Source organism: Anser anser (genome assembly GCF_964211835.1).
Source record: "Anser anser genome assembly, chromosome: 15".
Classification (NCBI taxonomy): Eukaryota; Metazoa; Chordata; class Aves; order Anseriformes; family Anatidae; genus Anser; species Anser anser.
In genome coordinates this window covers 10,462,586-10,489,756 of record NC_139736.1, presented here as the reverse complement: position 1 = coordinate 10,489,756, position 27,171 = coordinate 10,462,586, and the positions used below count along the sequence as shown (strand labels likewise).

Genomic DNA, 27,171 nt, shown 5'->3' with positions numbered 1-27,171 from the left:
ATTTCAGTCCTCAAATCATTCTTCTTCTTGCATGATATTGCTGTCTTCCATATGGGATCTGCATCTCACCTTTAGTCATCTGCAAATTCAGTTAGCACACTGCTATTTTCTTCTATTTTCGTTGATGAGAAGATCAAATAAGCTCAACCCTTGCACTGGTCCTCAAGGAATTCTCCATGAAAAATCCTTCCAGCCCAATAGTTGCTTTCAGGATGACCTCCAGCACAATCAGTCCTTATCCACTTTATGATCCCATCTTCTCCATCATAAATAGAAGTGGCATATGTGGCATCATGTCATAAACTTTGCTTTGCCTTGCTGAATACCTTTTTTTTTTTCCTATTAATCATGAATTATCCTTTCCAAGAAATATAATACTTAAATTTAGCATGTAAAACTTGAATGTATTCCATTAGTTTTAAGAAGCAGTTTATAGTCTTTCTCTTTGCCTTGTCAAGAGGAGGAGAGACAAACTTTTATAGTTTGCAAAGGAAACAGCTGCCCAGTACTCTCCTGTTACATAAATGATGCCTAGGTTCAGGCACAGGTTCAAGCACCTGCACATGATTGCTCCATTTCCTAGCAATCAGCTTGCTGTCGAATATAGAGATCCTTCCAGCTCATTTTCTCCAAGACTCATCTGTTCCTGAGCTGACCGGCTCCTGAAATGCCCTGAAGACGGTGCGATACCAGGTGTGTGTGACGTGTCCCTCAGCATGGCATGAGGGCACGAGGACTGCTCCTGAGAAACGGCCCTTGCAGGAGGGTACAAAACATGGCATGACCAGTATCCACATTACCTGTTTGGTGGATTTTAGAGAAAAATACCATAGCCACTGTGCCACGGTGTCCTCTCCCAGAAAACTTTGGAAAGTCACCTGGGAGTGAATTGGCAGCAGTGTGGTGTGGGCAGTCAGGGAGTCTGGGTCCTGGCACTGTAGAGGTGGCTGTGCTTGTACCATTTCCCTGGCATGTGCTGTCCCAGCCCAGATGATGCCTGGATCACCTGAACACCCTGTAATCTGTGATTCAGTGAAACCTGACCAACTTGGTAATTTGAAAGTTATCTGATGCCATTATGGTTTCTAGATCTTGAGCAAAGTATCTAACACATAATCTTTTGGGAACCATTTATTCATTTGCCTGCTGCTAGCTAAGGTTTTTGCATTGGCTATTTCCTTTAAGGAATAAAAGGAGACATTTACTTCTGAAAAGCCAACAGGACCATGATAACTTATTTTAAATTTAGGCAAAAGCACTTTTTTTCTTTGCAAATGAGTATTTTAAATCTATGCACACCAGAATTATTTAACTGTTGCTTTCAATTAGAAATAATAAGATTGAAGAGGCAACCTCAATTAAATTACACAGGTATGGAAAGAAATTCTTTTCAACTAAGCAAGAATGAAAAGTCTAAATGTTGCATTAGAAGTTTAAAGTGTACAGCGAAAATCCCCAGTATACATTTTAATTTGCATTTAATATCTGAGCTCCTGTGAGTGAAATCCCAGTTGCTTATGAAAGGCTGAGGTTTAACAACTGTCTGGTGGCCATAGTCTTAAGGCAGAAGGTCAAAGAAGTCCATTAGTGAGAGAATAATTAAGGGTCTGCTTCTCAGCTTGGCTAATTTGATGCAGTTCCTCTGAGGTTAATGGAGCTTGGCTGATTTACATGAGCTGATAACTTACCTTCAGAACCATGATTTTAGTGAGTAAAATAATTCTCTTCCCCTTTAAAAGCAGAACTGCAATTATTTGCTAAGTAGTATCTCATACCCATTTAGGAAATATTCCACAATAAGGGAACAAATGCACAAAGGAACTTAATGATATTAATCACCTACAGGGCAGTAAGCAAGAGCGAATGACAGAGATAAAGGTGAAGGTCTGCTCAACTTCTAAGGTATCTGTAGGGTGCACTTCCTGTGCACTTGCTTATGACAAGTTGAATAACATAGTGCAGGATACACAGGACTGCTGCTAATCCTCTGTGCGTACCTTACCCGGATCGATTGTCATTGCACTATTGCAATATACAATATTCTCATATAAACTAAATGCAGATAATGTCTTTGTACAGTATCTCCAATATTAATGGGAGAAACAATATCTCATGGAAGATCAGCAGTTCCTAAAACATGGATGTTTGAAGATGCTGTGCTATGTTATTCCAAATGTCATGATACTTAACATCTCATTTGCTGAATAATACTTGAGTTGTTAATAATGCATGGGATTACCATAAATCCACCAACAGGTAGCTGCTGAATGAATTGAGAAGTAGGATAACTCAAATATAAGCATGCATTAGGAAAGGATTGAAAGGAACAAACTGTCTCAGTGTTTTCTGCTGCTCTTTGATGGAGGGTAGCTTTTTGTTCAGTAAGAATCATTCAGAGACGCTCTTTCTTAGCAAGGGTAGCCAAATCTAGATGAGTAAGTAAAGGTCTTCAATGAGAATGGATGGTTTTGTGATCAAAACATCAGACAAATTTCTCTGCTGTCTTTGCTATACGCTTAATAAATGTGAACAGACTATTTATTCACTTAATTCTCCTATATCCAAATTGCCCAACAGTAAGTCAAAAATAATATTTGGTTGAGAATGCTTTCTTTTGAAGGAGGAAACTCTTACAGCCTTGTTTAATTTGGATGTATTTAACACGCTCAAATGTGACAAAAGTAACTGCTGTAGATGGGCATGACAAATAGCAGTCTGGTTGTCAGGGTAATTAGCTGGTGTCAGGTTAGAGAGCAACCTCAGCCGTTCGGAGTGCAACGTGGAGCAGCCAGAGCTGCTGCCTGATTTTTGACAGGGGACTGTTCACCCGTAGCAGCGGGAGCATTGCATCCATCACAGATTTCCTTTGCCTCTCCTGCACAATGCAAACACATCACCCAGTGGAAAGCGCTCTCGTGGTCATTTTTCTCCCTGATGGGTGATGACCGGGACAAGACTGAGACCTGTTCCTGTGTGTGCTGGAGAAAGCATGAGCTCTGCTGTGTCGACTTCCCCATGTTTGCCTGAATCCACGTTTTCCGTAGTTTGTATAAAAAATACAAATAAGGGAATTTAGAGTACAATCAGGGATAGCTGAATAGCCAAGCAAAGCTGGAAACTTTTTAAACAGATTTGTTTCCACATTTTATTCATTTTAGACCTACCAAAATAACATGTCTACATAAGAAAGAAGTGAATGCTATTTTGGCCAATGCATCCTCAGTAGAAACATTGTGTTATATTTAAAGCAGCTTTTTGCTTTTAAAGTTTGGATCAAGAAAAAGCACTAACAGCCATATCATAGTCTGAATTTACTGCACAGGAAGACAGAAAACCAGCTCATAACCAAATCTGATAGAAGAATCCTAGAGACAGTTCATACAGAGCTCCATAATTCTGTTTTTCAGGGAACACCGATAGTTCGGATTGACTTGGATGGAGTCATTCTTTGGATTATACAAGAGGTGCAAGAGATGCTTTTTTCTAACTGTAAACATGTAATTTATGAAACTGCAATATTTTCATGCAGAGTCTTGCAGTGGAAAAAAAGCACAAATATGCAGTATTGTTTTAGGATATTACAGACTGGGAATAGGACAATCTGATCTGACTGAAACACGGGAGGTTTTCTGCAAGCATTGTTCCAAGTGTGGTTGCTTGAGGACTGAGAAGTTTCACAACTGGCAAAGAATGTGCTTAATAGGTTTCTTCAGATATTTTTCCTAAAAGAAGTATTTTTTTATTTATTAGCTCTATTTCTGTTTATTTACAAGGTACTTATCCCATAGCCAGACAAAAGTGGGACTGTGGTCTGTGGGCTACAGTCCTGCTCGCTTCAGTCAGTGAGGCACAGACTTCCCATGTGCAGATGGCACGGTGTAGCAGAGCAAATCCTGATTGCCAATGTCCCTACATCCCACATGCTTTGACAAATTCTGCTGATATATCTTTTTAGGATTTCCAAAGCCTTAACAGGAACTGGGTTCTACTCAATGGACTTCCAGCTAACAACACATGGATATCATGCACGTCTGAAGGATAAAATCTGGGGGAGAAAAAGCCAAATTCTTGTCTACTAGACTTGAACAGAATAATCTCCCAGACACACTGGCCAATGCACAGGTTGAACAATCATTAAGAAATTTGGTCAGTATTGTATGTATTGCACACTCTAAAATTACAGATGTTACAGATATTGGTTATTCATAACCTCTAAAGCTTTTCAATTCTGTCTCTGTAAGAAGGTCAAACAAGCCTATAAAATCCATGAATAGAAGAAAAATATTATTGCAAAAAGTGTTATAACCTACCATTAAAATTAATTGGGACATTTTTAGTTACCTAGGTCCATTTTGAAAGAAATCAGTGATTAAGTGTCAGGATTCTGTTTCTGGTGGTGGCAAGAAGAAAAAAAATACCTGAGCAATGGTTAAAAAATTGCTCCTTTAAAAGATAATGCTCTGACTTTCTACTATGACAGCTTAATAGCCTCTAACTGATGCGATAGAAAGCACTCGCACAGCCTTACAGCAGACACACACACAGACACCATCCTGCCAGTGCAGAAAGCAGTATCTTCCTAGGAAAAAAAGAAGAAAAAAAAAGAAGAAAAAAAAAAGGAGAAAAAGCTTATCAAAATTCAGCCCTTAAATATGAGCACTCTTGTTACTGCTTCAAATTCTTATTAGTTCCTTGAGCGTGGCAGACTTTGCCCGGCACAGTGTGCTCCCAGCACCCAGCACTCTGGTGATGGAGCAGGGTCTGTGTGGCTGCAGACCTGCAGTGATTCCACCTTCTCTTAACTTACTTACAGATCCTCTGGACAATTTTAATTTTCAAAGTAATGATCTCTTGTTCTGAGCTTCAGTGAGTGGGAAGGGATTTGGTGGAATAAACTGTTGGTCCCTATTAATTATGTTTTATTACACTCTATATTCAAGAAATACAGTGTTCTGGACTGCTTTAATCACTCAGGCTTGTGGTAATGGTTCCTCCCACTTTTAGACCACTTGTGGAGTTTTCATCTCACGTATGTAGTGTTTTCAACAGAAATACCTTCTACATCAAGTTTCAGAAATGTTTGTACAGTATTTATTTCTGAGAGCTCTGACTTCCCTTTCTCTCAGCAGACATCTATCGTTATCAGGTGTTTTAAATACCAGGATATTGTTCGGATTCATGGAGCCTATTTTTTCAGTTTAGTAATGGCACTAGGGGCAGCTCTAGCAGGGACTGCTATCAGGCCAACGAAGGTGTATTTAGTATTAGGTGAACTAAATCCTACTCATGCCCTCTACGCCACCTGAGTTAGCCTGGTTAGATATAGTGGTTCCAGCTGGGTAACTTAGAGGCAAGTGTCCTGTCAAATGCTTAACTGGAAGGGCTCCAGCATGCTTGAACTCCCTCTTTGGCTACGTATTCCTTTAAGATATCATCAGCTTTTAGAGTTTTTTTATCAACGAATCTCTGTGCACTGTCTTAATTATAGACTATTTCTCTTCTTTTTTTGGTTCATTTGAATGCAAATCCTGTTCCTTACTGCGGAACAATGGAAATGTCCACAGCCCTCACTTCCTCAGATCAGGGTTCAGATTTCAGGAATCAAAAGAAAAGAGCTGTGCCAAGCCTGGAGAAAATTAGAGTGCTTAAAATGCTTTTGAATTGTAATACTTCACATGCAATATAAAGTTAATAGTATTGAGCAGTAATTAGGACGTGTGTGTATGCTGTGCCCTACCACATAAAATAATGTCAGCTATTAATTTGATAACTGTTTTTATTTATTGAAAAAAGCATCTGTACAGTATGCTGAAATAATCTCCAAATGCTTTGAAAGAAACCAGCTACATTTATAACTCTTCTTGCTAAGCCCTCAAAAGGAGCACTTCTGATAAAGACACAGTGCTGGCAACAGATCTGCTTCAGGTGAAAGTAGGTCAGTTAGAAATTGCTAAGTCAATAGTTGAAATAATTGAATAGTTGAAACCAGAGGACAATTATTGAAAGATTCAATCTTCTGAATCTGTGTACTGTAAGAGTATCTACGTGACTCTGAAATGACAAAGGCTATTACAATGGAGTTCCTCCTTTCCGAAAGACATGAGATCAGAAAGTGTATCTTCCAAAAGAAAGATGGAGATTTGGAAGGGATTTCCCAAATGAATGTCAGTATAAACAGATAGCTGACTTTCCTACCACTACACGTACCTTAGGCACCTTGAGATTAATACTGTTTTTTAATGAAGAGGTAATGTTTATTAATTTTAACCAGATAGGCCTATTCTCTACCTTTTTTTCTTTAACTTGTGTATCCTTTGAGTTCCTAGGTAGGTTGGTAATTCATATGACAAGCAAAAAGTTGAAAAGAATACTAACATAATTTATTTCTCTTGTTTCGATTCTCACAATTTAGAAAGGTACATATAGTCAAGCATTTTTCTTATTACATCTCTGTATCATCCCATGTGCAGCATGTTTCAGCTAAACTGGGTTCCAGAGGGAGAAACAGTAATGAGTGCAAGTGGAAAGTAGTCCTTAGACTGCATTGCTCTCAGGATTAATGGTTACTCTGTGTTCTCACAGTCAGTGGAAGCCTCCTTGAGAGCATGGTGGCTCCAGCTCAGACCCTACAAGGGCAGAAAACCTCGCCCAAAGGTTCAGGCTCAGTAACAAAAACCAAAAGGAATAAGCGTTCTCTCTGGCATGCTTATTTACTGAGAGCATAGAAATGAATTGTTCTTCCAGGAGCGTGTTGACAGTTAGGAATAAGGACAACATAAAAATGGAAAATTAGGGAACTTGTTGATTTCTGAGTGTTATTAACTCATGATCAGGTGCTGCATTTCTTATGCACTTTGGCGCATCCATCTTTTTGTTAATTGGGACAAGAGAGGGAAGTTCAAAAAATGTAACTGGTTTACATGGCCCAGCGGGTTGCCGTATGTTTTAATCGTATTGGGCTAGATCTTCCTGTATTTCGATCACTAACCATTAACAAACGATTACAACAGATGAACTAGTGCAATAAGTGTCTTGGATATTGATACTGTAAGACAGATAACAGTGTTTAAAACACAAATCTTTAAAGCTAAAATAAAATATGTTACCAAGATTGTATTCAGTATTTGTTTTCCATAACAAATGGAACAAAAAAAAAAACCCTTTCCCGTAAAAGTAATTCCTTCCTCAAACTTAAAAATATCAAGTTATAATAGTGGGAAAATAACATGTGCTGCTAGCATATTGTGATGATATTCAATTAAAGCTTTTTTTCTCCCCTTTCCAGGCCATAGTAAAAAGAAATTTGTTCTATTTTTGTCAGCACTGCAGACAGAACAGTCAAAGTGAATTAGTTTTCACTGATTTTCACAGTCATCTGTAAACAAGATTTATTAAAATAATTAAATGAGGATTTTGTAATTTGTACGGCATTTAACTCAGAATTTGGAAGTGTTAAAAGTATTAATATACTTAGAATTGATTTGCCTTTAAATTATGAAAGACTTGCAGATAGTGCTGTTTCCTAATGGAATCATAATCAATTCAAAACCATTGGGTTTGTGCTTATTTTTGGAGAGTGTACATTTGGGGGAAGAACTGCGACATTGCTGTTGGGAGGAAAACAACCTGAAAACGTCCACACATGAGGGGATGCCGCGCATGGGCTGGCAGCAGTACAGGGCCTGAGCCTCACCGCAGGCAAATCCTCCCGTGCTGTTTTCACTAGGACTGCAGCCGAGGAATCTGACTGTTGATGTTTCTTACTTTAAATTCTTTTTCTTTCCATTCGCCACACACATTTTCCTCCCACAGTACCCAGCCTATACTCTCCTGACCCCTCTAAAGTTTTATCCCCCAGTCTTTTGAGTCTTTGCCTTGCCTGGTGATCACGGTGGAGCTGCTCCCCAGCTTCCAGCAACCTGACTGCTACCCACATTCCCCCCATACAGCCCTCTGCTGACCTCGAGAGAGCTCTGGCAGCTGCTTTCTTCCTTTGTGGCAACCCTTAGGTACTGTGCGTACCAACTGCAGCCAGCTCCTTGTAATGGGCTCATTTAACCCGGTGTGTGAGCACTGGATGTGTGGCCAGAAAATTTTTGCTGCTTTTAAAAACAGTTTCTTTTGAAAATAATTTTTCATTCCTAAGAAGTGTTGCTTTTCTTTATTTATTTTTGTTAAATAGACTCTAATCATTCAAAGGGGAGGTAAGAAGTTGCTGATCTTAGTACTCCTCTGCTCTGTCATCTGTGTGGAAGAATGAGCTACAAGGGTTGTGGAAGCCACATGCAGTGATTGTTAATAGAAGTACAACAAATAACTTCTTCCCTTCTCCTGTCCCAACTGAAGATTTCAGTGTTGGAGTGCAAAAGTTACAAGGGATGCTGTCCAGAAGTGCTGGGGCTGCCACTTCTGGGCTCATGGCATTGGGAAATTTGGGGATGTGTTCAGTCAAACGTCTGCTGGCATCAGAACCTCCAAACACTTTTTTCTGTTAAGTCCCTCATTCTTACACACTTGTTGCTGTTGTTTCAAAATCTGCCATGTGAATCGTATCATTTCACCAGAACACTTTGTCTTCCCATTCAAACACTGAGGAACATGAACCTATTTGTGAGGCACTGGGGCAGAGCTTTCTGTTGGGTTTCTCCTCTCCAACAGGCGAGGGACTGCACGACACTCACCCCTGTTTCAGTCCAGGAGGCTGCAGAGGTGAAAAGCCAGCATGCTCTATTGCTACCAGTCTGTCTGCTGGAGGGGAGTGCCAGTCGTGCAGGTGATACAAAGCAGGGCTTAGTTTTCTCCCCACGTCACAGCAGCCTGCTGCATCTGTCTTATGGGCTGCAGACCTCTGCTGCATTCTGAAGTCCTGCCCCAATGTGCTCTTGCAGCAGCCCTGCTTGGCTCCATCCACTTCTGCCTACCTTGTGCAAGAGTCTGTCTATTGCCAGAGCTGGTCTTTGGGCAGTGGGAGGTTGATTTAGTTTGGATTTCTCGGGGTTTGGTTGTGTTTTTTTTTCCCTTTGTTATGTCATTCGTTGTAAATAAATCAGCCTAATGTCAACTGAAATAACTATTGACTGGAGACTGTGGGTCCTCTGAAGAAAATCTATTGCTTTTAGAGTGACATAATTGGCATTAAAATGTTATCTGAAGTAATGTAGTAACAAATTAAGGTGGCTGTTGCTAATTGTTCTCTGTATGTGTTCAACTCTGAAAGCATCTTAGCAATTTTGTTTGATTTCTATTTTCTCTTCCAATAATACTTGAATCAAGTTATCTTCATTTCTACCACTCTCTGACCATCTCACCCTTTTATCTTCCCTTCACTCCACCTCATGTTGTTTCAAATTTAAGGTTGTCAGTAACTAAAAAATTTAAAATTAAAATGTCTGCAACATTTATACTGGATTTAAGCAAATTGACAATATAATTCTAGAAAGTCAAATGACTTTCTTCTTTGCATTCCTGTAATGGGCATGCAAGTAGGGAATAATATTGGCAAATTTCTATTTTTGAAGTAATAGCTAAAGTAATAGCTGAGATTGTTCCATCAGCAATGATTGTACTCATCATGCAGTCTCCATTGCTGAAGAACAGAGGAAGCTGCACAGTTTTTAAAAAAAGAATTTTTAAATATATGGAGTAGAAGTGCTGAAAGGCACTCAGAGCCACATGGAGCAATTGCTTCCCTGCTGAAAAAAATATTGGCTACTTTGCTACTCATTATTTTACAGATTGCTTTATAACCATGGTTAAGAGAATGGGACCTGGTGCATAATGTATATATTTTTTAATGCTGTAATTGTTTCATGTTGATTTTCATTTTACTGTCTATGCAGCCTTGTTAGAAATGGAATATTTCTATTTTCTATTTCATATAGAAATGGAATATTTCTAACGAGTATTTTCATGAGCAACCACATCTGAGCAGTAGCTTTGCCTAAAGACCCATGTGGGATCATAACTGATGTACCTTAGCTGCTTCTCCTGTAGTGTCCTGGTAATCTTGGTGTATGCATGTATCAAAAATGCTACATATTTTAAAATCCATATATTTTCCATTATTAAGCACAGCAAAGTAAAATTCAGCTTAGTATTTTACAATATTTCAAAAGTACAAAGGAGTTAGTTCCATTCTTGTGATCAGAGGGCTTAGAGTTGTTTAACATGGTATTCAATATAATGATGACATTTGTTTATTTTATTTCCTTGATAAGCATTCAAACCTTTATGAGCACATCTGATGGATTTGACTGTCAGAATGAGTGACACCAGCATGTACTGCTGTTATCCCTCTCAGTCCCTTCCGTCCTGCCAGCTGGGGTTGGCGCCTCAAGGGTGGCCCAGCATGAGCTCAGGCCCACGTGAGCCTTTCGAAGGCTCACCCCATTAACTTCTGACTGACAACCTCAATTTTAATTTCAGTTACTCTTTCTAATTTCAATTTCTTCAGCATTATTGGAAAATATTTTTTTATGGGTTTGATTGTAAGTAATTTTTTTTTAAAAAAAGAAAGCAACTTAAAGAGGTAGAAAATTTTAAAAAAGAGTTAAATTACATTTGTGCTAATTCTGGACCTACAGAAAAGCCACTCAAGTAACACCATATCATATGCAAGGTTTAGAAAAGAGCAACCAGTAAACTGATGAACTAGGGCTGTGGACAGGCTCCTTGAGCTGTGTGCTGCACACAGGTACCGCGTCAGTGTATGGGCGCAGTGCGGTAGGGTAGGGATTTGATGCAAAGATCGCATTCCTCATTATCCAGGAAAGTCAGTTTGTACCAAAGTTCAGATCATCATCAGGCAATATATTGTGATGCATATAGAAGAGCTCCTTGTTTCCTCTTGTATTCGCATCTGCCTGCTTATTAGCCCTAAAATTGGATTTTGTTTCCATAAACTATACTTCTATGCATTATTAACTAAAAATTGTCCTAATCACTCTCAAAAATATATCACGACATATTAGCTGTGGTTCCATGAAGCTTTTTTTTTTTCCGTCATTTCACGGTAGCAATGCCAGCTAAACTTTATGAGGAAGGTTAAAAAAACGAGACATGCATGCAACATAGGTTAAAATTTGGGGTGGTTTCAAAGCCATCATTTTAGACCTGTAGCATATTGTTCCAAACAACAGTCCTGTTCCAAAACCAAGCTTCAAGGACTCCATCTCCCTCTGTTGTCTAGAGCAAGAGCCCATACCTACAGCCCACCTGGGTATTTAAAGTTGTTTGGTGGTTATAATTGTAAACAAAACCACTAGCTTTCCTTTGATATGACTTCGAACAAGTGTCTTTATTTTTAAAATAATCACACTGCATATGTAGCGGTGACATTAATTACCACATTGGATATATAAAATGCCAGTTTATTTGCACAAAATTTCCTCCTTAATGATTGCTAGATGTGCAAATTAGGACAGCATTTACTTTTGCATACACTGGAAAAGATGTGCCTTTGCTACAGAACAGATAACAAGTGAACCCATCAGGAAAATGCCCAAAGCGCACATCATTTCTGCTGTAAAACAAATAGCTGCTCCCCTGCTACAAGTGTCCCTTCTGCAGTAACGTTTTAACACATAAAAACTTTAATATATTAATCCTGCAGTAAAAAGTCATTTTTGAGTGAAGACAAGGTCTGTGAAGCCAAGTCATTTTGCTCTGTAATGACATATACATAACTGTTTTTAGAGCATACTAAAATTATAACAGCGCAAGCCTCTGCCCAGTTTCCATTCCTGTTTCCATTACCTGCAAAATAGGAACATATCTGAAGTTAAGGGAATATTGTGTATAAATTACCAATTATTTTTATTGCTAGGCATGGTATGTGTTTTATTTTCCTGTATCTGCTATACTCAAGGAGAATGCAGCTTGGCATTCTGAGCATATTTTAAATATTAAATTGGCTAAGAAATACTCAACTGGGGATCTCAAACAGGTCAAGAAAAGGACCCCGTTACGTGGAATGTTATATAATTTAGAGGGTATGGGTTGCAGCCCACTATTCCTCAGATTTTCTGTATTGCTTGGTTTTAGTCCTACCAGAAATATGTACTTCATGGTATTTTGGCTGCCATCTCTGATACTAAAATGGAAAAATGAATTGTGGGGGTGGGAGGAAAAAAATGAAAAATCCTGATCAGCTATAAGAATTTTAAGACTGCGACCAAATTTTGGGTTGAGCCCACTTCACGTTGGGGGCTACCATGCAGGTCAGCCCTTCGGTTAGAGAAATGCACTCCTCCCTAATCGGAAGTGGTTTTCTCGTGCTAGAAATTACACTACTTCTTCAGAAACCAAGCATGTGTGGGTTCGGCTCCTGGCAAGGACAATTTTTAGCATTCAGATAGTGTGGTGCCCTAGAAATAACTACGATAGACAGACAGAAAGAATGAGTGAGGTTAGCACACTAGTCACAGTTACAATACTGAGTCATGTGTATATATTTATTTCACTGTTGATTGCCAAAGGCAATGCAAGAGTTTGAGACTGGGTCACGTTGCACAAAGGACATCTGCAGTATTGCTCTGAGAACGATACGGTCTTGTCAGAGCCAAAATACGAGATATAAAAAGGACAAAGCTCCAACTTTAGAAACACAGATACAATGGTAGTGCTGAGCTTTCTAATGATAGGAAATTAATTTGACTCTTATTTTATATTGGATTACATTAAACTCAGTTTGTTTATAAACTGTCTAGTGTTGATTTCCCTAACACAGATGAAACGATCTGTCCTTCAGTTAGCAGCTCCTCAAACAGGGACAGTCTTTTCTGTGTCTTTTGGAAACCATCTAGCGAACAGTTTGTATTCAAAGAGGAAATGATAAAATTAGGATGAAGATTCCAGAAATTCCACTGGGGAAGGTGTTTGCAAGGATTAAAAAATCAATAAATACTTTAATGCCTCTCCAACAGCGTGCAGCTATGCCAGTACTCAGGCTGGGCTTAGTGGGGCTTGCTGGAAGGCTGGCAAAATGCGGATTTGCTAATGACTTCCAGTGATTTCATGGAATTTTTTTTAGCTCTCAGGAAGAGTTAAATTATCTACCCAGCATACTCTGAGGCATCTGTAAAGGAGGCTGGAGACATAAATATTGATTACTGTCAGCCAATGCAAATTCTTATTGGAATCAGTCTGTTTGAGTAAGAAGGAGAAATTGTATAATAACATTTTTTTTCACCAGAAGAGGCAGCTGAGACACCCGCTTAGTGCAGCATTCATTATCTGTTTCTTTTGGAGCAGTTATTTCTTTCCTTGCTCTGCTCAGAAGCATTTCCAATCTGTTGTTATTACTTATCCTAATACCAGAAGAAGTATTGTCAGAGCAATTAGGAGTCCCGAGCCATTTCGAAGGCTCATTGCAGTTAGTTTTGTAATGTCTTCCGCAAGATTTTGCCATCCAGCTACAGTTTAGTATCCACTAAAAGTTAGTGGAAGGAAAGGAACTGCTCACAGAGAAGAGAAACCTTGGGGCAAGGCAAGAATCTTGTGACTCTCTGCGCAGCTGTTTGGCAAGATGAAGTTTCTTGAAGCTACCAAATACTTAGTGCACTGAGCAGAACTGCCTGGTGTACTTCTGGGAGGTAATCTCAGAGAGAGCCCCGCTGCCTTGCAGATTAATTCCTGCATGACAAGTGGCAGACGATGTGCCACAGCCTTTTTGTTTCAAAGGGTTGCTACGATGCAGCCTACACGCTCGTACTACTGCTTTTCAATATGCTTTTCAAGATGGTTTTTGCTCACTTCCCCAGTTCGGGTAGCAGCATCCCTTTGTACTCCTTATTTCAATCGATGTGACAGAAACGGGAAGGGCTTGCGATGCAGAAACCTGCACCAGTCCTGAGCCCTCACAGCCCTGTCAGTCCGTTCGCCTCCTTGTGCCTCCCGTCTCCCCGCAGTCCCAACTCCTCTGCTCCTGCAAAATGACTCTGCAGGCACATGGCTGGTTCCAGGAGAGCCCATTTCCATTGCAGCTCAACTTCTTGCACCCTCCCACGGCCGGGCGCTGGAGGACCGGGCGCATCGCCTGCCCTTGGCGGCACCAGCAGCCGGAGCGGGAGCCAGTGCAGCGCCGCCGTCCCCAAGGCAACCACACATGGCGTAGCCCTGGCAACGCGCTGCAACGCGCTGGATGGATGGAGCCCCAGCCAAAAAACGCGTGCAGTTTTTCCACTTGCAAAAACACTTGAAAATTGCTAAAACATGGCGTAAAAAAAAAAAGCGAAAGCAAAGACAAGAAAAGGCAGCGCTGAATAGCATCGCCTTTTCTGCACAAGATGGATAGCCGTGGACATAATAGTTTTGTCTTTGCTATGTGAGGGAAATGGCTTTGTGATGATCTTTTCCTTTACTTGTACGACGGGATAAAAATAGGGCACGTGTGTGGTGCATATGTGTACAACTTAGGAGTGCAAAAATAGTGTGTGCGTCACAGCAGGAGTAGATAGCATACACTGAATACTTGCGTGGAATATGCTGTATCTTGTGCTTTCAATTCAGTATAAGCAATTGAAAAAAGTTAGCATGAGGTTGAGTGGTTTATTTCTTTATTTATAGTCTGTTTCTCTTTTGTGTCTATTCCTACCTGTGTTTGAATGCCTGTGTGTACGCACTTATTTCAACTGCCTCCTTTAAGGGGTTATTTGTTTTTAAACAACAGGAGAGTGACCTTAAAATACAATTCGCATTTTGCAGTGCAGAACATATTTATATTCCATTTTGCTCTTGTGATTTCCACAAGACTATTCTTGGTCATCACGTTCTCGTATAGGTACTGTTGTTCCATGACAGGGGAAACGGAGACCTTCCCGTGGGGCAGGGCAGGGTTTCACAGCCCTGGCTGAGGGCAGGGCCCGGGGCAGACACAGCTCCTTCCTGGGCCTTCCTCTTCCCGGGGGCTGGCCCCGCACTCAGTTTGATAAAGGCGTGCTGTTAAGGGCGTGTTAGGGGGATTATGTAGGAACTTGGAAATGGAAGACTAAAATTACAGCCTGCTTAAATCCTAACCCGTAATTCAATTTGACTGTACCTCAGTGGTTTCAGCAGTCAGAACTCGGAGGGCATAATTTGAAGGTGATTTGTAAATGAGAGTAAAAGGCTGCTTGGCACCTTCACGTCGTGCAGAGCCGTGGGCCGCCTGCAAGCGCTGGCGAGCGGTGTGTGCACTGCCACCGGCACCAGGCACCTGGCGAGCTCGGCACTGCCACGGCGCCACATGGGCTTGAATGGCAGTGGAACTGAGCCTCCCTCAGACTGCTCAGCCTGCCCAGCTCTGGTGCTGTACGGAGGGGTCCCGTTCAACAGTGACTTATTTTACAACTCTGAGAAAAATGAGTGCAACTGTTCATGAGACTCAAGGTCATAAAATACGTCAGCTCACACCTTTCACTGTTTCTATTCTAACTCTGAAGTGGCCTTAGTTTAATACTTCAAATGCAGCTTAGCGTAGCTAGGAACAAGCTGTTATAGGTGTTTCCTAAGGAAATTCAAACTTCTGAATGTTTGAAAACTTCCTCCCCTACTGAGCATGGTTTTCCTCTGCATGACCATCGTTGTCACTTTGTCTTTTCCTCTTTTTTTTAATTTATTTGGATTTGCTTCTCCTTGCTAGTCAGCATTTGTGTGTTCAGGTGGCATTTTAAAAGTATTTTCCTGTTGCTTTCAAAACACATGATCCAGTTTCCTATCGTTTTAGCTATAGTACTATGTAACTAAATGCATCTATTCAGACCAAACATAGGCTGTGAATAATCAGAAAGGGCTAAAAGGTGTTTGGACCTGAAAATATTACTCAACAAGTCCCATGCACAGCTATAAGCCATGATGTTTCCTTAATCTTTCCCTTTTTTTTTTTTTTTTTTTGTGTGTGTGTGTGTGTGGTGGATCAAAATTAAAGTGGATTGGGGTGAATTGGGTCCTTTGGGGAAGGGCTCTTACCATTCTTTCTATTGTGGTCTCTCTGCATGTCACCAGATAGTACTCATGACCTTAGTCAAGGTTTGACATGAAACTCCTTTGTTTCTCAAAGATCACAGTGCTAACTTTGATACTAAATGTTCAAAATAGTTTATTGGGATCGCGTACAAGTTTTTTAACAAACAATTATTATACACGTCTGCTATAGATAAAACGTCTTTCCCATGCTACATGAAAATGATTGCCACTCTGCTATTGTCACTAAAAAGAGAGATGATAAAGGCTCTGTCTGAAGCTGTGGATGTTCTGACAACATTTCAAAATATATTTGGGGTTTCTTAATGATATATGCATATATTCTGAAAAGGAATAGGATTTTTGTCTGTTTTTTGGGTATATGTGGCTTTCTCAGCTATGTCAGATAAAGACTGTTACTAAATGCTCAGTCTGCAGCATGATTACTATCTGGTAGTAGAAGCTGAACTGATCTTTTAGGACTTGATCCTATGCCTTGAGCTCTTATGACTTGGTCCACAAAAGTTTTCTCATTGATTCCAGCAGAAGATCAAAGACTATAGTGCATGGTTGTAGAAATATTTTGGAATTATCCTGGTTACAAATGCTAAACACTAAGTAGAAACCTAAGCTTTACCAAGACCAAAGGACTTGTTTGGGGGTACCAGTGAACGGTCCCAGCAGAGCTCCGTCCCCTTGCAGATGTAGCTCTAGGAGTAGCTGTCATATGGGTGGTTACACTCACATTTGATGACTTTACTGTATCTGTACCGAGTCACCATATAGAAGTAAAACAATCCCTACTACTAGAATCAGAGTTTTGTTCTTATCAGCTGTTAACTTGGAGCACATTTTTGGCTCATGTCGGTGAGCTGCAGTAACAGTGGAATCCCTGTTGCTTTTGGGCTGGAGCCACATTTGATCGCAGGCATTCGGGAATATTTACACCCGCTTGTAATCCTGTGGAAGATATTTAACCTTACTATTAAACACCACTTATTAACATTAATTAGTGTTTAGGTTTTACCTTCACAGGAGGTATATCCCATACAGTCATTAACTGAGTACCTGCTTTTGAACTAAATGATTCAGAAGTACTGAAAATGTTTGTAACCAGTGTTTTTTTTTGTTGTTGTTGGTTTTTTTTTTTTAATTGAACTGTTTCAGAACTCTAAAATACAGCATACAGACCAGGCAACCTTATGAATGTTACCAGAAAAGCACCAGGGTTTTAGCTTGGTATTGAAAGTCAGTTTAGTACCCTTTTTGCTTTTTTAAAGCAGTAGTGCAGCGTTTACTTTTGTACATGCTGGCTTCAAAAGTCTACATAACCTCCTGAAACCTGAGTAAATTCCAGAAATACATGTACAATATGGTATGTCATAAAGTAGATGACAATATATTGCGACTAAATATATATATGTCTGTGTGGTTGTGTATACACACCTGGTGTTTGTTTGATACAGAAGGCCACCCTACAGCATCCACATAAATTCTGTATAAATCCCCACAGGCCTGCTAGAGCTTGGTAGCCCCTGCAAGGAGTGCTGCCTTTTACAGTTGCACCAGCTCATGTGGATGCATAACAGAGTCCATAACCTCAAGACAAGCACTTATTTCAGGGAATTAATTCACTCTGGTTGTTGCACACTACCAATCACCTAACAAAAAAGCAATTTGCACAGCCCTCTTCAGACTGTAACTGCATCCAGCCCTGAAAATACTATTTTGGCCTTTGGTTCCTCTTTCCCATCTGGATTCAGAATGGTACAGAGCTTTACTTTAGCTAGTGATAAGCTCAGGATGGTTTATATTTCCTTTTGGGGCTAGTGAGGAAGCCTTACTGAATCCACTTAAAACATTAGATGTTAATTAAAGTTTAGCCTGTCTAGTGGAAGCCCTTCAGCTCCACCCCAGACAAACCAGCAGTATGGATATCCTACAGGTGTGCCAGAGACATACCTAAAAGTTCTTGGAGAAATTCCCCACCCTAGCCCATGTTGTCTGCTCAGGATGAGCCCCAGAATTTGTCAGACTTGCAAGCTCTGCACCCAGCGAGACTCCAAGCTCAGACTCAAGGCAAATCAGAGCTTGCTGGGTATTTGCATGCTTGAGCGTGCCAGGAGGACAGAGAAGCCACCAGCAGTGCCTGGGCATGCAGCCTGCAGGGAAGCTTCCAGATGTCAGGAAGAAAGTCAGATGGACAGGAGGCAGAGCACGGTAACACCTCAGCAGCTCCAGACCTGCTGTTTTCAGAGCAGCACAAACTTAGCTAACATGCAGCGCTGGCCTCCAGGCTGTAGCCATCCTGAGAGAAGGCTCTAGGACTCTGTACTTCCAAAATTCATGAAGAACTCTGCTTTTTGCAGAGGCAAAGAGTGCACAAAGCAAAACTGCTGAATTTCACACTGGCCTACCCCAGAAAGTCCTCAAGCACATAGTGTAGCAACGGCTAACTTGGACTGCCAGAGCTCTGTGATATTTTCATTTGTAATCTTTAATTCAGCGTACTACAAAGCTGGGCTTCAGGTAACGATGACACTTCAGGTGGACCGGGTATTGATTTTGGTAAACTACTTTCCCCCCTCCTGGTAGTAAAAGTATAGGTTTCCAAATAATATAGTGGCTGCCAAAACATTTGTCACCTGTACACTAAATAAGAATTGTAAACATCTGTGAAAGGTAATACACTCTGTACCTTTCCATGGTGATTTTTCACATATCTTTGTAATTCAGACATAAACGAAGATGACTGTGGTACATAACTGTAACAAGTGCCTTTAAGTACATTATAAAGTGTCGCCATGGCAACATCCTTCTGCTCATCGTATTTATAGTGAGAAAAAGAAAACAAGCAAAAATAATATTAACCCTGAAACCTTTCTGAAATCTAGAGGTTGAATGAGTATCCAAAGTCAGGGTTCTTCTTTTTTAGTGATGTGTAAAGAGCCTTGAACACGTTACCAGCAAAATAGTAACTGAAGGTAGGAGCAGAATATTTTCTTTTGATTTCACTTTATATGAAAATACCAAATACCTAGTTTTTGTTTGAGTCACTGTGACCAGATTCAACTTGCTTGCAATAGAAGAAAGTTGGAAAAAAGATGGCACATTTGCTCAGCTCTTGGGGGACCAAACCATGCCAGGCATGACAAAGGAGCAGCTGCAGAAGGCTGGAGGAGCAGCACTTGGGAAGCTCCCCCTCAGACATCCTCCTCTCCCCTGGACTCTGGCATCGTGTGAACCTGACTCCAAACAGATTGGCATCCTTCTTGTCGGGGCTCGAAGGAGTGGCAGTGATTTCTCTGTTCTCTTGCTACAGCTTTTCTGCAAGGTCTTTTGAAAGCCTGGAATGCCCCGGTAAACTGGAAGGAATCATGTAGAAGTGTGACAGGGTGCCCTGCTGGAGAACTGCACCTTAAGTGCTCGTCTTAGCATCACCTACTGGGCTACAGCTGAAGAATCTTCCGGATAACATGCTGCAAAATAACTCTGGATCCCAGCAGTTATATCTGTTCTTGCATTCTCTCTATGCATCTCCCCATAGTCTCCACAGCCCCGTGTTATAGGAACACTATCTTCAAGGAGTGTCAAAGGGGAGTGCAGGCTCAGCAAAAGGCTCAGCTAAAGCTCAAGGCAACCGTAGCGTCTCAGGCCACCAAAAAGGAAAATGGGCAGATTCTTAGGTAGCTCATACAAATTCCTTGCAACTGTGGATGTCTGTGGGTGGTCTGAATATCTAAACAAATCGTACCACTTCGTTACTTAGGTATCGGTACCGGGTCTAGAATTTAACCACCTACTTTAGAAATTATTGGACTTCTTTCACTCTAGTTCATTCCCATTCATCTAACTATTTTAGAACAAGTTCTTTGTTTATATTCAATATAAATAGGGAAGGAAACTAAGGGGAAATAAAAAGAGATTCTGAATTAAACCCAAAAAATCCAACTATTTTTAATCCTTCATGAATTTTTCATTACTACTTCCCACAAAACACCTCCTGCCTTCTCCAAATGTTCTAAAAAGTGCTGCCATTTTTGGTAGATAAAAGCAGGATAAAATAATTGTATTAAGCAAAATTCCTTCCTTTTTTCTCAAACAACTGCTATATAGTGATTTTTCACCCGATGTCTTCTGCAGTACGAATAACTTCTTTAACTGTCAAGAGAGTGAAAGCTGTTAGCTGTGCTTACAGACCTGCAAGGGAGCTTGAGCACAGGGACAAACTTAAGAGGCCCTTTTGCTCATTTACACAGAGAATTACAGAACAGAAGTTCATTCTCTTCTTTCTGTTCCTGTTTTTAAAGGAAAAACTGTAGTTCTGGTACCAAAACAAGGAGGAGATGCTCTGTCCTTATGCTGTGTCCATCAGTATTCTAGCCACAGCAACCTGAGTGAATTGGAGCGGGGAAGGGTTTGGAGGAGAGGCCACCGGACCTGTCGGGAGAGATGGCAGTCTGCGTCTCTCAGGCTGGAAGAAAAAGCAGTCTGAAATCCAGCAGAGGTGGAATTTGCTAAACATTACATTTAGAGCTGATCAAAAAACTTGTCCAAGTTCAGCTCCCTTTCTTCTACAGATATTTTCCCATACAAAATCAGGTTGGATGACAAGCAGGCATCACACCACACAGGTCACCTGGGCGTGAGGACCAGCTTTATCAGATAAATCTCCTCGGGTTGCCGGACTGCATTTAGACCTTTCTCCTGCTTCAGGATTGAATGCACAAAGTGGTGAGCCACTAGCTTTTCCCCTTATTTAGGTCCTGGCAAAAGAAAGAGGCAGGCAAAGCAGCGAGCAGGAGACAGAAGCCACAGTAGTTTATTTTGGAAATACTGAGTAATACCTATCAAATTTGTTCGTGTGGGGGCAGCGTGTATTGACCTTGATCAGTGATCCAAACTGACTGTGTCAGGCGTTGGACGGAGATGGCCTTACCAAGGAACAGTGAGTGAAAAACGACACCCTCCTTTAATGTTCACTCTGCTCTTCGTGCAGGGCCCCGGTACATCCGAAATGAAGCCCTTGCTGAGGGTGGCTTGCCCTTGACTACTAAAAGCTGAAACCTTGAGCTGCCTAATACCGTGACACAGGGAACAGTAAGGGAGAAAATGTTTTTGTTCCAAGTGTGTTCTAGGCTGTAGAGAAAGTGCATATTTTGCCACTCCGGTGCCCAGAGTGATCAGCAAAGCTTAATTGTTTGCTTAAGCAGCCTTTGGAGCAGCGAGAGCTAACAGAGCTATAAATTGGCAGGGCTGGCCAACGCAGTTGAACAGCAAAAAGACTTTCAAAGAGAGGGTTTTGCTCCCAAGTGCTTATTGTCAGCTCTTTGAGTTAAACAGATTTTAACAACCCAAACAAAAACTCCGCAGGGGAGCTTTTTACAAACAGAAAACAAAGGAGCCAGGCTCCAGCTACATCAAAGCTTCCAGGCCTTCCTAACCTCTGGTGGCAGCTTGTTTCATCCAAGGCCCCTAACTCAATGCTAATGTCAGTTTTCCCGCCCACCAGTGAACCATTTTGGGGAGTTTCCTGATCTAGCTTTTAGCTGACTTCAGAGAAGAAACAGGCTTGCTTTAGGCAAAGCTACAACCATCCATCCGCCTTGTGAAACCGTGGTTGCCCCCACGAAAGGTGTGTGAATGTTGTGCTGCCGTGAAGCTGCAAAGCCTCAGGTGCGAGGGGACGTGGTCACGTTGAACCCACCCTGTTCGGATTTCCTTTGCTGTGCCAGCCATCTTCTCTTGTGCAGGCTGGGAGAATCACAGGCAGGTTTGGGTTGCTACCCCTGTAGCTTATCACACAATCCGAAGATAAGATGCGACAGTTCATTTTTCTCTTTTTTTCACTTCCATTTTTATTCCTCAGCCCAGTGTAAGTATGTGTTAGTAATAAGAGATTGCAAATTATAAGAAGTTCATGGTAGTGAAATTTCTAGCACATTTAAGAGAGAATGTTAATTTTAGTGTGTTTGGTTTTGTTTTTTTTTTGTTTGTTTTTTGTTTGTTTTTTTTTGTTTTTTTAAATGCAGTTTTGTTCAGAATATGAAAACATTTAATGCTGCAGTTAAAGGGGGTATGTTCTTGAAGCCCTGAATAATTAATGACAGAGCAGGATGCAGCCCCAGCGGAACAAGCAGCTGGACCAGCTCCTAGCTGCTTCCCTGTGACATGACACAGCAGGGTACATGCTGCTCTGGTAAGTCCGTACCTGATGGAAAGAATGGACTGGGTGCTAAAAAGTAGGAAAGGAAGATTTGGAAAGAGAGCAGAAATGAAATATGTTGTTGTACACATTGTAGGTACAGTTGAGATTTCAGTTGTATGAAACCCATTGGCAGTGGCAAAATGTTTTTGCAAGAGGAGGGAGGTTGCATAGAAGACATAAGAACGCTTAGACGTCTTTCACACAGACAGCACTGGGACCTAACTGTGTCCACAGAACATGTAGTTTTTATCAAGAATAAAAGTAATTGTAAATATTCAAAAAAAATGCTTAAGGCCCACACAAAAGATTTTTTTTTCCTCTGTGTCTCTCTAAAAGAAACAGTCTTTCTCTCTCCAAGAAACAGTCATGTTTTTCATGTTTCAGTAAAGTCACTGTTCTCTAGCCCTCTTACTTATAGGGCCTTTTCAGACAATATTTCGCTACCTTTAATGAACTAGAAAGCTGTGAAGACCTCATCCCTTTCTTTGGTCTTCTCTTCTCTGTACCTCCAGGTTTCCTAAGCCAAGTAGGTGATTGCATAGTCCTGAACAGTAGTACAGGCTTAAAAATATCTTTTCACCTAGGATCATCCTGCTTTTCATTGTGTCTGTGTAGGCTGAACAATTCTGCCTTTGCCATTGTATGTAAAAGATTTATTTCTGTCATCAACCGGAACATGCCATATATACAGACTCCTCTTGAGACCTCCATGCCTGCTTACATTTTTAGCAATATCTCACAGACTGCAAAATACTGACATGTCAACCAGATACTTATTGTATTAAAAGAAAATACTTTTGATCCTGTCACATTAAAAGTTGAAGGTGTAGGCTCCAGATGCCTCTGAGTACCTCATTTTCCTTCCCTTTGTGCCATCATAAAGAATCTAGTCCAATCAAATATTTGTTTCTTGGGAGGGGGGTGGGCAGGAACGAGCGCAAGTGCAAACGTTCATTTTTTTCACTAGATCAAGTCCTCTTTAATTGTGTGAAAATTGAAAGTTGTCACAATTGTGAGAAATCATTTTCAGTGGATAAATGACATGAAAGAGAAGTGTAAACTTCCTGTGATGGTGATTGCAGGGCAGCACAGAAAGGATGCAGTTACTCATGCAGCCTCATACAGAGAGCTTCTTGCAGCCTCGCACAGCCTCTCACACAAGTCTCCCCCAAGGGCTGCTGTCAGAGAGCTAAGTGGCAATGTCTGGGGGGACAGGCTAGGCTAGACCAGCCATCATCCCGCCAATGCACTCAGCAGAAATGGGACCGGCTTTTTGGAAGCTCATTGCTACAATTTGCTCTCAGTGTAACTAGGCAGTAATCACAAACTGTAAGAGGAATTTTAAATATTACATAATTCCTCTTACTCCTACTAGTCCTGTAGTTTATATGTTTGTGTACACTTTTTTTGCAATAAAGCATGAGTTGCTGTGACTCTGAAGGGAAGAGCTTAGGTCCGGTTCTGAGTTTCAGTGCATATTGGTTTTGCTCCCAACAATTTTGCTCCCAGTTTACTCTTCTATGCTGCAGTAGCAGAAGAAAAAGATGCAGGCATGTTAGATTTAAGATATCTGTAAAGCTTCATGTGCCACACCTGTGGAGAACATGCCTTCTGCTAGGTTATACAGGGTTTCGAGTGCATATGAAGTGGTTTTCAGCTGGACACAGGGAAATAGTAGTGCCACCAGGGGAAGTATTTGACAGGCTTTCTCTAGACTACTGTTCTGGCCAGCCTTATTGAAATGTTGAGTTCAAAATGCAGGAAATGTAGAGAGGGCATTCCCAAGAGAACGGGCACAAAAAGTCCATTTTGTGTTAGGCAGTTTAACAGTTTAGCTCATTTAGCTCAACAAAAGAAGGCTGAGAGGAGATGTGATTGCTCTTGGAAAACGTATCTGCAAAGTAAATAGTACAGAGGAAGAGAGACAGCACAGAAAAATGGCTGTTTGTAAACTGGCCACAGCTAAAGTAGAAGCAGGTTTCTAACTTGCAGAGAGGTTAGGTTGTGGAACAACCTAGGAGAGCATCAGAGATGAAAGGGGGTTTGGGTGGACTTCTGAAATACAGAAGGCTGTGCAGCATGCAGTCACCAATTCAACCCCTTTGTTGCAGTCTCGCCTTGCTGTAAAAGCATGTCAACTCCATGGTTACAACTGGGTATTGACCACAGTGAAATTTTAATTGAATGGTTTGTACGCTTGGATTTGAAATTTATTCATTCTAAAATTGAAGCAATTAGAAAGAAGTTTCTCACTTTGCTCTCTGAACGGCGGGTGTTGGATTAGAAGTGCATGTCCCGTATTTTAGACAGAATAGAACTTAATGTGGTCAGAACTTAAAAACTGGCACTAAAGTATCTGATTTTTTGAAATATATCAGGGGAACGTGTTCATGTTTTAAATTTCTAGCTTAGACTAAACCTGTGAAGAGGGATGTAAGAAAATATCTGGGAAAGCTGCAGTGGTTACAGTACCATAATTCTATAGGAAATATCTTCCACTATATTAACAAAGTATATTTTTCCTTGCATTATGGACATCTTTCACTACCTGTTTTTTCTCAGTCATCAAGATATGCACACAGTGTAGGCTCTGAATGAAATGTGCGATTAGAGACCCTTTAAGATATGTATTTCACTTCAGAAATAGAATGGTCAAACACTGATAATTAGGTGTATACCCCCTTCAGTATTGTGTCTGAGAAACGTGCTATTTCTAATGTGTCTATTTCTAGTGCTACCAGAGAGAGAAACTCTTGTAGTTTCACTCATCAAAAAACTTTTGAGTGTTAGTAATGAAGGCATAGTAGTAAAAATATCCCAAACTAAAGGCAGATTGAAATACCATGACAAACACTGAAACCTTTTGATGTCACTGCCTCTTTGCTGTGGTAAAGTATCAAATACACTGTTATAACTACACGTAGAAACACTTCAAAATTACCAAAATCATGAGTTTAAAATTTGTAAATGCCAACATTTAAAATTGTCCATGTAGCAGCACTTGTATTTTTCAGTTGTACCCATGTTCCTATTCTCTAGGCGGTGTCCTTTTCTGCAGGAGCCTTGCCTCTTACCGTGCCAAGGGCAGACAGCTCTCCCAAAAAGCTGCCCAGCACCTCCCGATACACTTCTTATGCAGTGTGTGGCACCGGCCTTATTTGTTTCTCACTGTTCAAACCATCTCAGAAGAGAAATAGTTCCCTCACAGACTTTTCTGTCTCATTTATCACTACTGTCTCTAAGGGCTTCACAATGACTAATTAATTTAACTTCACAAACTCTTGCGAGATAAGGGATGGCATTTAATTGAAGCACAGAGAGATGAAGGTCAAAAGTATCTCCTCACTTGGAGGTGCAGTTCTGAGGTGTTCTGAGCATGGTGTTTAGAACAATAAGGCTTTTTATGTCCAAATTACAAATCATTATTCATCTCAGTTGCAATAAATAGTGCTCAGCATTTCTGTCAATCAGGATGTAAGCTCAGGACAGACAGCTATAAAACAAGAAATGAGTAGTTATGAAAAATTTGCTTTAAGTGCCTCAGTTAATGACAGGAGGACAGGAAACCTTTGACAGATGCAGAGCTATAATGTGAGGCAGCATTTAACATTCAGGACATGTTTTCTTTTCCTGCAGCTCCTGTCTCATTGTCAAAGATCACCTCCTCCAAGCCCAAGAATGGTCTGCCTTGATGAGCAGGAAATCAAGGAAAGTCAGCAGGAAGCCTGCATGGATGAACAAGGAGCTCCTGACTAAGCTTAGATGTAAAGGGAATGCATACAAGACACGGGAGCAGAGACAGGTGACCCAGGAGGAAAACAGAGGCACTGGCCAAGTTTGCAGGCATGGGCCTTGGAATGCCAAAGCCCACCAAGAGTTGAATCCGAGGAGGGTCATGAAGCGCAATGAGAAATGCTTCCACAAGTACCTCAGCAGGAAAAGGAGGACCAGGGAAAATGTGAGCTGACTCTTGAATATGGCCAGGATCCCAGTGGCAAAGGACACAGGAAAAACCTGCTGTACTCAATGCCCTCTTTGCCTCAGTCTTTACTGGTAAGATTGGCCTTTGGGAATCCCATATTCCTGAGACACATTTCCTGGGAAAGTATGGAGCAGGGAAGAGGAACCCTTGGTGGAAGAGTATCAGGTTAGGGAGCATTTAAACAAACTGGACATACACAAGCCCATGCGACCTGACAGGCTGTACCCGCAAGTGCCAAGGGAGCTGGCTGATATCATCGCAAGGCCACTGTCCTTTATCTTTGAAAGGCTGGGGTGATCAGTTTCCTGAAGACTGGAAGAAAGCAAACATCACTTTTCTCTTTGATAAGGAAGATCAAGGGAACTACAGGCCCCATCACAACCCATGAGAAGGTAATAAAGAAAGTTGCCCTGGAAACCACTTCCAAGGTTTGGTCTGTTCCTCCGGAAATTTTCTTCCTGAGTTTCTGCTTCCTTACCCAGTTCTGTTCTACCTCCATCAGCTCGCTTTTCAAGACCTGTTTTCACCCATCTCTGTCATTCCCCTATCTGCAGGCCTTGCTGGTCAGTGTAATTTCTTTTCCGTCCTCCTTCAAGCTGTCTTTCCCCTTCCAAGTAGCTGTCTCCCAAATCAGTTTCCTTCCCATTGGTTCTCACTTCTCCCCATCCCTGTTGCCTCTTCCTGTGCCCTTGTGGCACCTATTTGCTGAGCTAGATTAAATGTTTCTAAATTGCTGAACTGCTCCTTCTGAAACTTTCTCTAGCTAAAAAATAGTAGCTTGAAGGGGACAGCACAGAAAATGCAACTCACATGGTTGAAGTTCCTCCGTGCTTTAAGAAAGTGAAATATGATCTTACAAAGCAAAATGTTAAGCAACCTTAATAAGAGACAGACCTACTAACATGCAATAGCGTTATCTTTTTTAAAATGCCCAAGATTCCTAAATACTGTCCCAAACAGAATTACAGCTGATGTCCATTATAGCACAAAACAGCTTGCATACTAACCGTCTATAAAAACATCTGATAAAAAAGTAATTTTT

The 27,171-nt window shown here is 41.0% G+C and overlaps 1 protein-coding gene and 1 long non-coding RNA gene across 4 annotated transcripts in view; one reads left to right on the top strand and one right to left on the bottom strand.

Annotated features, from left to right (window-relative positions):
- The window catches only part of LOC310882273, a 247,681-nt gene that overhangs the window by 153,451 nt on the left and 67,059 nt on the right, over positions 1-27,171 (top strand). For both annotated transcript variants that reach the window (XR_014572877.1, XR_014572878.1), the window contains exon 7: positions 25,784-26,521. This is a non-coding gene — a long non-coding RNA (uncharacterized lncRNA). The remainder of the gene's footprint in view (positions 1-25,783; positions 26,522-27,171) is intronic.
- The window catches only part of SHISA9 (shisa family member 9), a 180,186-nt gene that overhangs the window by 96,242 nt on the left and 56,773 nt on the right, over positions 1-27,171 (bottom strand). The gene's annotated exons all lie outside the window — the stretch shown is intronic.